Raw genomic sequence first — 14,254 nt, forward strand, 5'->3', positions numbered from 1 at the left:
CTGGGCAGAAGGACAGACTCCTCACAGGAGGAGCTCAGCCTTCCCAGCACAGTCCTGCTGAGAGCACCCACAGCTTAGGACAGATAAGCCCTAAGCCTCTCAAAGCTCCTGCATATGGATGAAGTTCAAGTCAAAGCAAGTATGACCATTACAGTGTGGACACAAGTATCCCAGTTTATTCCTATATGGCTTATTCCTGCCTAGGAGAGGAACACACTTTGGGCACACAGGCTGATCCATAAAGCTCTTACTCCAGGGGAAACTTAGGGGAGCATTCCCTCTTTCATATGGCATCTTGAAGACCTGCACTTCAACGCTATTTCAGACTCTAACTAACAGAAAAGTTGCAAAAAAGCAATGCTTTCCAATAAGGAGCAGCATTCTCCACTAAACCCAGACACAATTCTTGCACAGACAGTTCAGAACACACACACACACGTGCTCAGCTTATCACTTTCACTACAGCTCACAGAACAACACAGTTCCTAAACCAGCCTTGGTAAGCAAAAAGGCAGCTACATCCTACATCCCCTCCCAGCAAAAAGCTCTGGGCTGCAAACTCTGCACTTGCCTATGGCCAAACCGATTGACCAGGGCAGTTTTAGAAAATAGATTTATCTTGGCATGCCCATACCAGCGGGTCCCCAACCAGGCACCCTCTGTGGTGTTACACAAGGATAAGTGGAGCAGTTGAAAAGATAAAGTTACAGAAGGAAAAATATGCTTTTTCTTCAGTACATGTTGTATTTGGCCTCTACATCAGTGTCAGGGCACGAGTCCTCTGCACAGATATCAGTGCAACTGTGTCAGTGAAGTGCTCCAAGTGTAAACTTCAAGAGTGGAACAGCTCTCAAGGAAAACTGCAATCTTTTCCTGTCCCTGCCTCTCTCTTTTTAAAGGAAAGGCAGGAGCAAACAAGGACAATTCCCAAAGCAAATCAGTGTCAATCACGTCTGAGTCTAAAACTCAAAGTCTGAAGCTAAATGGAATCAGTTCAGCCAGGGCATTTTGTTCCAGGTTGGTCCTCCAAGCACAAAAATTTCACCTCAGATTGTCTTTGCTACACCTGTTGCATTGCTGGTGGAGAGGAGAAAGTCAAGCCCTGGTCCCAAGAAAGGAGAAAAGACTCCTCTGCCCAGGTTATCTATGTTGCTGAAGTATTTCCAAACGTGACAGCGTCTGCTGAAAAGAGACTGAGGCCTGGAAAGGCACAAAAGGAATCCAAAATAGAAGCCAGTGTTTTTTCAGACAGTATCTTATCAAGAACTGGAAAAGAACTACTAGGAAAAAGCAGTGAATTTCCACACTGCTCTCCAGAAGAATTTACATCCTCCCAATACCAGCTTTAGCAACAAGTGGGTTAAAGAGTTAGTGTGCCCCAAAGAAAGTTGTTCACGTCCAACAAGCACTAATGACTGACAAAAACACACGAATGTCGCAGGAAGATCCTGTGGAATGAAAAGCTCGAGGTGCACCACAGATCCTTCCAAAATGTCCTGACAGCTCACTGAGCAGCACAGCACACAATGGCTCCCTCCTAATTCCCAGAACTCCATCGCTTACAACGGTGCTCTGGGTTATTGCTGAAGAATAATGTGGCAATTTAAAAAGAAACAAAACAAAACCAAAAAAACACACCAACACCACACACAGCAAAACAAAACATATGGCTCATGGTAATGATTGGGAAACCCACTGAGGATTAATGAATTTTGCAAATTAGCAAAGAAGGAGCAACCAGGATTAAAGAGAAACAATCAACAACGCTCAGATGCGAAACACTCTTTGTTCATTTATTTGGCAAAGTGTAGTTCTGTCTGTGCTGAGCGCACCTGATAGCTCACCAAAGCAGACAGAGTAATATATTTTGTAAAAGTAATTAAGCCTTTGAAACATGAGACCTCACTACATCACTCAGCTGCTGCTGAGGAGAGGGATTTGACTCCCGAGTTGTTTGTGCTGTCAACAAGAGCGATCAGGCTCCCAGATTACTCCAGGGAGGAGTGAGATTCTAGGAGTGCAGCAGGGCTTGGCTGGAAACCCACACCCCACTGCACAAGTGCCCCCCCTCAAAGTGAAGAGGTAAATATTAAACAGCATCTTTCAGAACTTGTACCAAGTAAAAAAATGTGTCTGTAAAAACTGTGGGAAGCCCCAGCCTCCACCAGAGCAAACTGGTTTATCCATGTGTATTGCCCTCAGCCTCATGGGGAAGAGACCCTCGGGTCAGGCAGGATCCCAGGCCTGCAGGAAAGGTTTGAGGATACCAAGAACCCCTGTTAGACTCCCTCCATCTTAGGGGAGAGCTGAAGGATAGAATTTTAAACACATGGTTCTTAACTCAGGAAAGAAGCATTTTGAAAGATTATTAAAAACTGTGATTTAAGTCATTGTACCCAGTGCAAAGAAACAACCAGCTATGAAATCTGCTAAAATACTTGCATTTGCAGACACTAAACAAACAAACAAACAAACGAAACAAAAAACACAACAAAAACAAACAAACAAACAAACAAAAAAACAACCCACCAGCTTTCTTTGGAGATAGACACTGAAACAGCATTGCTGCCCTAGCATGCTTACTGAGCTGGAACATCAGACTTCAATATGCTTTCCCTCTAAATATTTTTTTAATGACAAGAACTAAAGTTTTTGTAAGCACTTCGGTGCTTAAATGGCACAAGTTTTATTTCCAGAAGCCTGGTTTTTATTTGAAGATAACAGAACCAACACTCCAAAGTCAGTTTTGAAAACAAACCTCAGACACTTCACATTGCACGTGCATTCTTTCCTAATTTAAACTCTGCATGCATAGGTCGCTACAACTGAAAAGCCTTTCATTGGAATAGCTACTGTCTCAGCACTGAAGACAATATTGCAATCAAGCTTATGCTGAGCATTGTATAAGACTGTTACCCCCTGCTCAACCCTTTTATTAAACATTGTCTCAAAACACCAAATACATTCATGAGTGAATATTTTTATCCAGTGTGGGCTGAAGAGAAAGAAATACACAATCTTAGCATTTATTCTTTCCAGAAAGGAAGGCTTTGAGGTCAGGAGTTATTTTGTTTCAGCAGGAGCCTCCCAGCGTATTATTAAAAACTCCCCAAACTTCTGCACTAACAAAATGAGACACCCGGCAGCCTGAAAGTGCTGTGATCTGCAGATCAGGAGGCAGGACTTGGATTCACAGTACACTCAAGCAGTTGGGTAGTTGTAAGCAATACAGATCGTGGCTTTTTTGCTTGTAAAGCAACCAAACTGCTTTGGGGATTTCTTGTTTGTTTTGATCGATGCATATTTATTCTGCACTTCTCACCCAAACACTGCAGCACATATGGCAGTCACCAAGCCCTCTCTAATACCTTGACTTAGCACTGTGTGAATTAAAGACAACAGTTTCAGCTTTAAAACTAAACTTCCAGTTTCGTGTAGACACACCCCCTCAGCCCACTCACGTACACTGAACACATTAAAAATACTAACAAGCATATTAAAAAAAAAATGCTTCTCCATTCCAAGCAAAGAACAGCAGGTGTGCTTTACTAATTATGTCAACTCCTAACCTACTATTATTTACCAGTGTCAGACACTCAAGATATTAAAAAAACCCCAAACAAACAAAAAAACCCAACAAACCAAACCAAAACCCACAAACAAACAAAAAACCCCATACACATAAAAGTTTGAAATATTAGTGAAGCCATCACATTTGCTCATCCAAACAAGTTTATTTTAGTAACTTTTAGCTCCTGAAGACATGAACAGGAAGGAATATCCACACTATGGGTTTGTCACAGAACATTTATCACGAAGCTTACAGAATGCATTCTCCACGTTGTCAAAAGTCAATTCCGCAGGAAATACGTTCTGAATTAACACCCTGCAAGACCCAACCACGCAGCTTAAGGACGCTCACAGACCCTGCGACCTGAACACTACAGCTTTGTTTGAAAGTGAAACCAAGCAGCCTACAAATAATGCTCTATCCCCAGCGCCCAGGGAGGTGCCAAACCCAAACAAGAAGCATAAACGGAGGAGAAGGACGGCTGAGTTTTGAAGTTTTACATTTTATTATCGGCAGCATTATTTATAGCACGACACTTCTATATATAAATCCGCGATCTGCGTTTCTTTTTACACCTAGAAAGCGTATCAAGTTTAGGCGACGAACCCTCGGGTTTCCATTTATTTGCAGAAGTTTGGTAAACACCGGATATTTACGCGAGCGAAGCAGCTGGATACACACACACACACATACACAAATAAATGCATGCGGACGGCGGACAACACGCGAAACGCGCACTTTCCAGCCCATCCTACGCTGCCTGCTCGGACCTTTTTCCAGCTCCCAAGCCAGCGGCGGGGCCGGGGAAATGGCCGGGGCGGGCGGGCGGGCGCTGGCCCAGGGCGCGGGGCGGCCGCCGAGCCCCGCACCCGAGCCGGGCACCGCGCACCGCACACCGCCGGCACCGGGGGCTGCAGCCTGCCTAGACCCCCGCCACGCTCCACGCTTTCACCCCACCCCCCTCCCCTCCTTTTTTTTTTTCCTCCCTTTTCCCCCCCCCTTTCTTTTTAAGAGCGCGCCCGCAGCCCTCCTTTTCCTCGCCCCTAATTTTCCCCTTCAAAAGATGGCGGGCAGAGAGAGAGAGAGCGAGAGAGGGAAAGCGAGCGAGAGAGGGGGAAGAAGAAGAAGAAGAAGAAAAACAAAACAAAACAAAAACCAAAACGAAAAGCAAAAAAAAAAAAAGAAATAAAAAAAAGGGGGAGGGGGGGGAAGAAAGAAAGCCCGTCCTGCGTTGGGGGCGCGGGGCTCGGCGGGGCCGCGGCTGTGCCCGGCCGGGGCGTCTTCGGGCGCTCGGCGAGAAGGGGAGGGGGGAGCAGAAGATGGAGAAGAAGCGGCAGAAGAAGAAGAAGAAGAAGAAGAAGAAGAAGAAGAAGAAGAAGAAAAGGGTGGGCAGGAGCGGCGGGGCCGGGAGGAAATCAATGGCCAGGCTGCAGCCAGCCCCGCCGCGCTTTGTTGCATTGTGGCGGCGCACAAAGGCTTGCGGGGCCGCGGGGAGCGACGCGGGGCTCCCGCAAGAAGAAGGAGCAGAAGAAGAGAGGAGGGAGAAAAAAAAAAATTAAAAAAAAAAATAAAAATCGGCATTGGCCTTTCCCAAGTGGGTTTTGCTTTTCCTCCCCCTTCTTCCCCGGCCCCCCCTCCCTCCAGAAACCATGGCCCAGTGCTAGCAACGCACACCCAAGCATCCGACAAATAAAGGGAAAGATTAAATAGATTACTTTGCCCCGGCAGCTCCAGCAACGTTTGCCTTATAGTCCCTCCAGTTGCTCTTCTTTTTATCCTCGGCAAGGCAGTATAATAGATGCGCTACAGCGCCCGAGCGCTCATGCGCCGGGGGCGCAAGGCCATGTGGGGACCGTAGTCCCGGGCAAGGACGGGGGAGAAGCGGTGGCCGCAGCCGGGACTACAAGTCCCAGCAGCCGGCGGGTCCCCCCCCGGCCCCCTCCCGCCCTCCCCGGGCCGGCGGGCAGGGGAGAGGGACGGCAGGGGTGATGCCCCGGTCAGCGGGCGGCGGGGCCGCCGAACGCGGTGCCCCCGGCGGGGAGAACCCCCCGCTCGGTGCGGGGCGGGGGGACCGCGGGGAGGACCCGCGGGGAGGCGGCGGCTGGAGGGTGTCCCCCGGGCAGACATGGCCGGGGAAAATCCCTCTTCCCCCTCCCTCCCTCCCTCCCCGCCCGCCGTCGCGCCTCCGCCGCGCTGAAGGTACGGCAAGACCCTTAAAAAGTGCGGCTGGAAACGCGGGACCCACGCGGGGACCGAGTTTTAAATCACAACTGCGGGGAGCTTGGCTTGCTCTCGCTCCCCTCTTTTTTTGTGTTTGTTTTTTTTTTTTTTTTTTTTTTTTTTAAATCGCGGCTTGCATTGGGTAATGCGCTCTCACATTCATTACGCAACAACTAATACGAGCTGCAATAAAAATAGCCCGCCGCCGATGCACGCTGGAGTAGTAGCTGGCCAAAAAAAAAAAAAAATCCATCAAGAAAACCCACAACCCGACGTAGTTCTCACTGGTTGATGCATTTCATAATATTGTCAACTGCTGAAAACAACAGAAATTAATCTAATGTATGCAATAAAAACAATGTGAATTTTACCAACACAACACCATAAAAACATCAACAAACACGAGCACTGTTACAGACGCTTCCAAGCAACAGAGCAACACAGCCCATGTCCTGAAGCAAATCCACAAATGCAAACAGAAGTTAAAAAAAAATAGTTATAACCCAAACTATGATTGAATTGCTGCAGGGAAAAAAAAAAAAAAAAAAGGAAAAAAGAGTAGAACCATTGGAAAATAAACGAGGGGAAACATTTGAGTGCCAACACGAAATAAGACAGAGTTAGGGGTTTTTCTGTGGACACATGTGCCAACAGAGGCTGCCATGCTGCTGGTACAGACAGCCACACACCCATGCCAGTTAATAAGTCAGTTTATTGTAACCATAAGGTGAAGGCAGTTTTACTAAAAAGTCTTATTTCCAGAAGATTAGCTTTTGAAAAACACGAGCAACGGAACTGAAATTTCTCCAGAGGTATGATATCATCAGAAAGACTGGGGTTTGTACAGGCAAGAGGACAGATGTTTAAGAAAATTCCACTTAGCCGTGCTTGTGGCTGCCTGAGGATGGAACCAAAGTTGTGCATATGCCTTAACCAAACCCAAGAAAAAGTGCTTTTTTCCACTCAGCTTCAAGGTTTTGCAAACTCAGGAACCAGAAACTCGCTCACAGCCATGCTGCTCTTGGATATATTTCCTTTGTAAGGCAGTGTGTGAAGTTACATCTACATGGACACCCAAACCCCACTCTAGGTTAGTTTGTGACTTGGACTTCCCTCCTGCCAACTGCTCTTTTTAACTTCAGGTACCCAAAAATCGCTTCGCTGCCCTCCACACCCAGAGCACGTGGCCCCTGTGGGAACACACAGCCTGCAAACAGCGAGAAAAAGGTAAAATCTGGGTCTTCTCGAGGGGCACCATCACACTGGTGTTCACAAACCCACCCTGTGTCTGGTTGAATGTTCCACACTGCCAGGCTGAGCGAGGAAACCCCTTTGAAACACCACCTGAACTCTGCCCTGCCTACAGGTGTCCTGAATACCAGATACCAGGGATCCAGGGAAGGACTGGATTTTTGAACACAAGGCACTTTTTACCACTGTTCTGCTCTACACTCATTGTCAAGGCAATTCTAAAAGAGCAGACGTATATCAAAGCATTTGAGAGCTGAAGAGAACCAGGTCAGATCTTTTGAATGCACTGTCCTGCTCCAGTACACGCCTGATCCACATGGATAACCAGAGTATGAATTCATGGATGCCATAACATACACAGACACCAAATCATGAGCATGACCAAAGAGTCCCTAAATGAAAACTGCTGCCGCTCTGGGCTTGGGGGCTGGGAAAAATTGGCAGGCTGAAGCTTTCCAAGGGAGGGGGCAGGGAACAATCGGCTGAGTGTTCATTATGAACACTCGGAAAAACGTACTCCGTGCACTCTAAAGGCTCATTTTCAGCTGAGCCATAATCTGAAAGCTTGGGTTTTAAATGCACTTATATTTTAGTTTGAGGCAAACTCCTGCAACAAAAACGTGTTGGCTGCAACGTAAGACTTGGCAGAGCCACAGGGAGCTGAACGGGGGGCTCCTAATGCAAAGTGTTCAGCAACCCCAGCAACGTGCAAAGAGTGCAACAGGAGAGCAGAGTGAAACTGGGGAGTGCAGGCAGAAAGGCAGAGAAAAGAAAAGCTAGAGAGTATAAACATGTGAGAGCACAAAGCCCTCCAAGCTGGCAGGGCACTCACCTCATGGAGGAACATGCACAAGTTAAATATTGGAGTTTGATCCTCACTGCAAATCCACATGCAAGACCAGCTTGTCAATGAAGGGTGTATCCAAACTGCAACCCAAAAGCAGTCTCCAATTACACCTTATCCTTCCTTATCTCACCCAGGGTGGGTGTAAGACAAGTTTCATACCAAATTGTAATGTTCATTACGCATCAGGCTGAACAGGCAAAACAGTTCACATGGGAAACTGTCCCCAGAGGTTTCACCACTATCAGCTTTCAACCTGGAACACACGAGTCACTCACACACCTACCTGCAGATCTGCAAACTTGTGCTTGAAGAACCCCACTGCATCCTCCAAGGGATTAGGAAAGCAAACATATTTTGGGATCCCTAAAGCCTTCTTTATGCAAGGCAGTGAGTTTAGATAATGGTTTAACCAAACAGGCACAGGCTGACTCAGTTTGAATAAACCCCATAGGAGGTACAGTGAAATCAAATCAGAACAATTCAAGCTCGAATTACCTAGCCCAAAGTAAAAGAACTCCAGCCAAGGAAAAGATAGTTGCAATCTCTAAATTAAATTCTGAACTGATTTTGTCACACAGTTTCATGCACAAGATGTAACAGTCTGCTGCTTCTGAAACACCTTAACATCAGCTTTTCCGGAAAATGCAAGACTACAGCAGGAGCTTTTTACCTCCTCCTGCTCCCCAAGCTCAGAGGAGCATCCAAGATTCACCCAGAGCCTTTTGATTGGCCTCTGTGGTCTCTTATGTTGCACCTCCAGTTACCCAATTAGTACCTTGTTAACGAACACCTGCCATGTATTTATTCCTCCCGTTGCAGTACTTTTAACCCATAATGAACAGTGGTACCAACATGCTTCTCAAAAGGTTTGTGCACAGGCTTCAACAAGAAAAATGTTATTCGTGCAAACCCACGTGGTTTTCAGGGCTGTTAAACACTGGCAGTTTTTGCTTCTCTGCCCTCTGAGTCTTGATTCTTTTCAAAACAAGAGGGAGTGGAAGCAGAAAAAGGGAGATATTTGTTTCTGAGATGAGTTTTGTGAGGACTGGCCACACACAGTGCCTGGTGTGACTGCACCCAACAGTATTTAACAGGAATCAGGGGCTGCTGGGAACACTAACTTAGAGCACCAATTTTCTGATCTTTGCTGTAGGTACTAACTGCAAGCTTCTGATTTTTACCTCACCATTCAGCGCCTGTTTCACCATCAAAACCACAGTTCCCCACTGCAGGGGAGCTCTTTGTTAGTATTTGCACTTGGGATTTCCAAGTGGAGAAGGGTGCTGAAGGGGTATGAATACCAAACTGGCATTGCATTCTGGCCCTCCATCTCTGGGCACATCCCTAGGCATGCTGTACATGCACATGAAAGGCTGATTTGAGCTCCACACGCCTCCAGGCAGCCAAATTTGGCCATTCTGGATATTTTGTCAGCCATCAGCCACCATGGGCTCCAAGAGACCTCACACAGCAGCAGACTCACAGCAGCTGCTTATCTCTAGAGTGGATGTTAAACATTATAAAAAGGGAATTTATTCAATAACAGCCATGTTTGGGATAAAGACATAATAGTGCCCAAATAGAAGATTGCTTAAAAACGTGTAGTAAATATCTGGGATTATGTGATTCCGATCATCCCAGTGGCAGGGAGAAGGGTGTTGAACACAAGGGGATAAATGCTCTTATTGCAACAAGAGAGTCATCTTTTCCAATGATCATCTTCACTGTAGTGGCAGGATTTCCTCGATTGAGTAAGTGCTATTCAGTAAGTTAAGGATGACAGGACTAGGGCAGAGGTTTGAAACAATAATTGCAGTTTGTTCTTCTGTAGTACCTTTCATCTGTGGAATTCACAACAATGCAATAATCCTCCTAACAGCTTTTGTAGGTAAGGAAATATTATGACTCCTGTTTTTCAGCTGAGAGAGCTGAGAGGGAATATGATGATGCAGAGAATCATGGGCAGAGTCAGAATTGGGACTCAGCTCTTCTGACTCATTCTTTGTAATTCTGAGAGCCTGGACACACCGGTTGGTGAGGCCACCCTGGTTACTTACGCCTGGGAATGCGACAGTCCCTGTAGAACCTTTGTCTCTTTGGTGTTCACTCTTCATCTGGAAAAGGATGAGCAGAGCCCCCAAACTGGGAACCCAGGAGCCAGGATGTCTACAATCCCCCAAAGGCACAGCACTGTGCTATTTGAAGGGAAGACAGAAAAGAATTGAGTGATCCAAGACCCAAAGGATCTTGTAAGTGTTCACCTGCAAAGAGCAGCTTTGATTATGATCTGAACGGTGGCCTGGAGACAGCCAATATCTAATGAAGGGTCCAGAGTGGATTTAAATAATGTTCTTCCAGACTGGAAGTTCTCAAACCAGAGAAACAGAGGTGAATGGCTTCCACTGCAAAGGACAGGAAGGGCATGAAGAGCCCACAGAATATTCTGTCTGACCTTGGTGAGTCTTATCAGGATGTAGCTTTACTTGGAGGAGCTGGAGACTGGGCTACTGTGGGCTAAGGTGTATATGTATGGAAAGAAGCAGAGCAAAGGCCTAAACTATTGTGGGAGAGAAGAAAGGGACATGACCACAGAGTTTGGGAATGGAAGAGAAAATGCCCAGCCAACAGGGCTACGTATCTTTGGCCACAGTAAATATGTTTCTTTGGAAATTACCTGTATCTAAATGGTTTTGTTAGACATTCAGTGGGATGAATGAACCCAGCACCTGCTGGTAACACAGTGGTTTGCACAGGTAAGCAAGCCTGTGAATAGTGGGTGCTACTGAGTTGGCAGTTTAAACCAACAGACACTAGAACATGCCAGATTTCAGCTGGCCAAAGCCCTAAAGGATTCCTGTGTGTTTCCTTACTTTTCCTCCTGCCTTCCTACAAAGACTGGAGAGAACACTGCAGAGATGCTCTAAACAAATGGTGACTCTTTCAAACATCTTGATTTGTAGATTACAATGAATAACAAATATACTCAGATTTCACTAGAGCTGTTTCAGGGGTGTGAGTCCATGGTACAGAACTGTCCGTTCGTTGTGGTTGCAGCCATTTGCACCAGCCAAGAACGGAGCTCCTGATTCCCACAAGTGCTGAGAACCTGCTGCTCCAGTTGAAGTGGCTGGGAGAGGCAGGCTGTCATCACGTCTGGCAGTGAGACCGTGTGTGACTCAGTCTGGGGCTCTCAAATCAGCAGCCTTTATGCATTAACTTGGCTGTGACTTCCACCGGGGGGGAATTTGCACTGAATGATATAGTGCAGCACACTGCAGGAACTCCAGTCCTCTGGGAAGTCCTACCTGCTCTTCAAAATCATAGGCTGTTTCTTAACAGGTCTTTACTAATGGGGAGTTTGATACATGCAGTGTTCAATGATATTACATTGAAAGCATTTCTTCAACTTCCATAGGCCCCTCATGCCCAGACTAAGTGTGCTACACATCCCTCCCAGGCCAGAATGAATCCAATCCCACCTGCTCTCCACTGGGGTAAGATTTCCTAGTTTTAAATGAACAAATGTTGGCAGTGATGCAAGCAGAGCTCGTAGTGTAGTGGAGGAGGTAGAAATATCATCCTGGAAAAGGTTCAGTGTTTGTTTTTAAATCCCAGAAGAAACATATGAATGTGATGTATCTGGGATTTAGAAAAAAAAAAAACACGTAGCAGCATGTTAGGAACCACCCAGAAATAGCTCTGTGTCAGGGATCAGCTGCTCTTTAGAAGCCTAAAAGATGCAGCAGGTCCCTCGTGACTTCTTCCTCCCTGTTTCTTGAGCAGAGTGTAACACACAGCAAGTCTGTTCTGCGCCTCCTCTGTCTGCTGAGAGGCCCAAGCAAACAAAACTCTGAGCTGAGATTACCAATTGTGCCAAAACATAAACATGGACTCATACAGCTTTGTGAGCTTAGTGCCTTATTACTCACCACTACAAACGTAAGCACGAGCTGGTTTGCAGCAGGCAGGTCTAAAGAGCAGGTCCAGCATGTACTGAATTTACTGGGAGCTTTTCCACAAACAATAATGTCCTTTGAATCAAATCTGCAGGACTGGGTTAGTTCTGGTCTTGGCAGAACCTGTGACAAAATCATATACGTTAGTCATAGCAGGAGCCACGACCCCAGCTCTGTTCCTGACACCCTAAAGCCATCCCAAAAGCTGGTACTTCCTTCCAATCTGAGCCACTCGTGGACTGTTCTTTCCCTTTCATCATTATGGGAAGCTGCTCTCCCCCAAAAAACCTCAGACAGGTGTCTTTTCCAGTGCACTTGGCAGGTCACCCAGTTCAGGCTATTTTGAACCAAGTGGAATGGAAGGTTTTGTGAGGGAGAAGCCTGCCAAGCCCCACTCTTTTCCAGAGAGGGAATTTGGACAGATGTCACATCCTGCTGATCCCAGCTGTGGCAGCCTGGCTGGAGGAGCAAGAAAGACCCTCACAGATGACTCATAACCATCAAGTTAAATTTCATCCAAATTTCTGTCCATGCAAAGCCCTGGGTCCTCACTTTCTGCAGTCCCAAAGCAATGTCCCTGCTCTCCGAGTTGTCTTTCTCTGCAAGCTCCATGCTGTCAAAAAAACCCAGCCTGGCATGGGATCAGGTACTTGGCCAAATGGGAGTTTATCACACTTGAAACTTGTTTAAAAATATCTCTATTACACTTAGAAGCTAAAGGGTTGTTTAGGACTACAATTAATTTGTAATTTTTCAGGTTCCAGAGAGATATTATTCATCATAGGTGAGGGGTTTTATACATGCATATATCTTTATTATCCATATACATAAATATATCAGGCAAAAATTTCCAAAGCAGACACTGAGAGGCGAAATACAAACTTTTATCTCCAATATGAAAGAAACAAAAACACTCTGTCACAAGAAAGTTCTATAAATAGCATTATACTGCTGATTTGATTTGTGTTCTCTCATTTTACTTCATATTTTTTAAAAAAACTGAAAACTTTAAGTTAAAACCATGTGGAAGAATCTGAACAGAAACTGAACTGGATTTATTTCTTAATATTCTTCTGATGACTTTGCAGTATCTTCTAACTGTTTTACCTCCCTGAATTTAGAAGGCAGGGCTAATTTTCCAGACTTCTGCTGTGGGATTCCAGCCTGAAGGAGAAGGGCCTTGGCTTCACTCTACCACAGGATTTTTTCAGCTTTTCTTTTCCTTTCTCAACTGCCACTAGAATTTTTAGAACCTAAATATCTTCCTGTGTTAAAGGGCCAGTAGATGACACGCGTCTCTTTTTCTTCCCTCTTAAATGAAAGCAGACTGCAACGTGTGCTGTGTGGGTTCAGAAAAACCTACTGCTCTCCAGAAAAGTGCTTAAACACATCTTTAGTTGTAAGTTGGCTGTTTGGGCTTAATGAATTAAACACTTTTCTGAGTCAGGACTTTCGTGTGCTGATACACTGAGAAAACATCTTACATACTCTTGCCTTAGATATCTTCTCACCCAGGCAAAGGTTACAGTGTTAAATGGCTCACACATCAGGCTCGTGCATTACAGAATCATTTAGGTTGGAAAATATCTCCAAGATCATCAGCTCCAACCTCTGACCATCACTTTGTCGACCAGACCAGAGCACTGAGTGCCACATCCAGCTGTTCCTTGGACACCTCCAGGGGTGGTGATTCCACCACCTCCCTGGGCAGTTCCAATGTTTAACGGCAGTTCCTCACATTCCAGTGTTTAACAACCCCTTCCATGAGGAAATTCCTCCTGGTGTCCAGCCTCAACCTCCCCTGGCACAGATTGAGGCCGTGTACTCTCGTGTTCCCTGGGAGAAGAGGCTGATTCCTACCTTACAGAGGTTATTATAGACATCATATAGACATTATTATAAGCATTATACAGACATTATAGACCTTATTACAGGCATTATGGAGACATTGCTGCCGTGTGAACTTGCTTGCTCATACCACAGCAGCTTTCACCGGAGGTTGCTGCTGTGTGCATCCAACCTGCACTCATGCACCCCAACGACACCCAACCCTCTCCCAGCCGGGCTCAACGGAGCTCCAACGACCGCAGAGCCGTGGCCGCCCATTCCCTGTCTGTCTGTCTGCGTGTCCGCCTGTGCCTGGTTTTCCCGCACGGGCTGGACGTGACCCGCACCCACGGGGGACACGCGGCACAGGCAGCAGCGGGCGCCGGGAGCGAAGGGAGCGAAGGGAGGGAAAACCGAGGAGAAAAGGGAGGGAAGGGAGGGAAAGGAAAGGAGGGGAGGGAAAAGAAAGGAAGGAGGGAGGGAGGGAAGGGGCGGGCCGGGGCCCCGCCCGTGCGCTCTTTTTGGCTCTCGGGCCGCGCCGTAGCGCTCCCGGGAGAGAGCGGCATTGTGCGGCCTCCGCGC

General features: G+C 46.6%; 1 protein-coding gene across 5 annotated transcripts in view; it reads right to left on the bottom strand.

Annotated features, from left to right (window-relative positions):
• The window catches only part of BRD3 (bromodomain containing 3), a 45,429-nt gene that overhangs the window by 30,904 nt on the left and 271 nt on the right, over nucleotides 1-14,254 (bottom strand). Inside the window, exons 1-3 of one of the 5 annotated variants that reach the window (XM_039379592.1) lie at nucleotides 13,770-13,853; nucleotides 11,819-11,968; nucleotides 7,875-7,969 (exon numbers count right to left, since the gene is read on the bottom strand). The gene's annotated coding sequence lies outside the window, so the exon portion shown is untranslated. Of the gene's footprint in view, nucleotides 1-5,286; nucleotides 5,385-7,874; nucleotides 7,970-11,818; nucleotides 11,969-13,769; nucleotides 13,854-14,254 lie in introns of those variants that run through there. The other 4 variants (XM_039379593.1, XM_027731657.2, XM_027731658.2 and 1 more) reach the window with 4 other exon arrangements.

This window comes from Pipra filicauda, unplaced genomic scaffold (assembly GCF_003945595.2).
Source record: "Pipra filicauda isolate LSUMZ 115617 unplaced genomic scaffold, ASM394559v2 scaffold170_size1570365_pilon, whole genome shotgun sequence".
Taxonomy (NCBI): Eukaryota; Metazoa; Chordata; class Aves; order Passeriformes; family Pipridae; genus Pipra; species Pipra filicauda.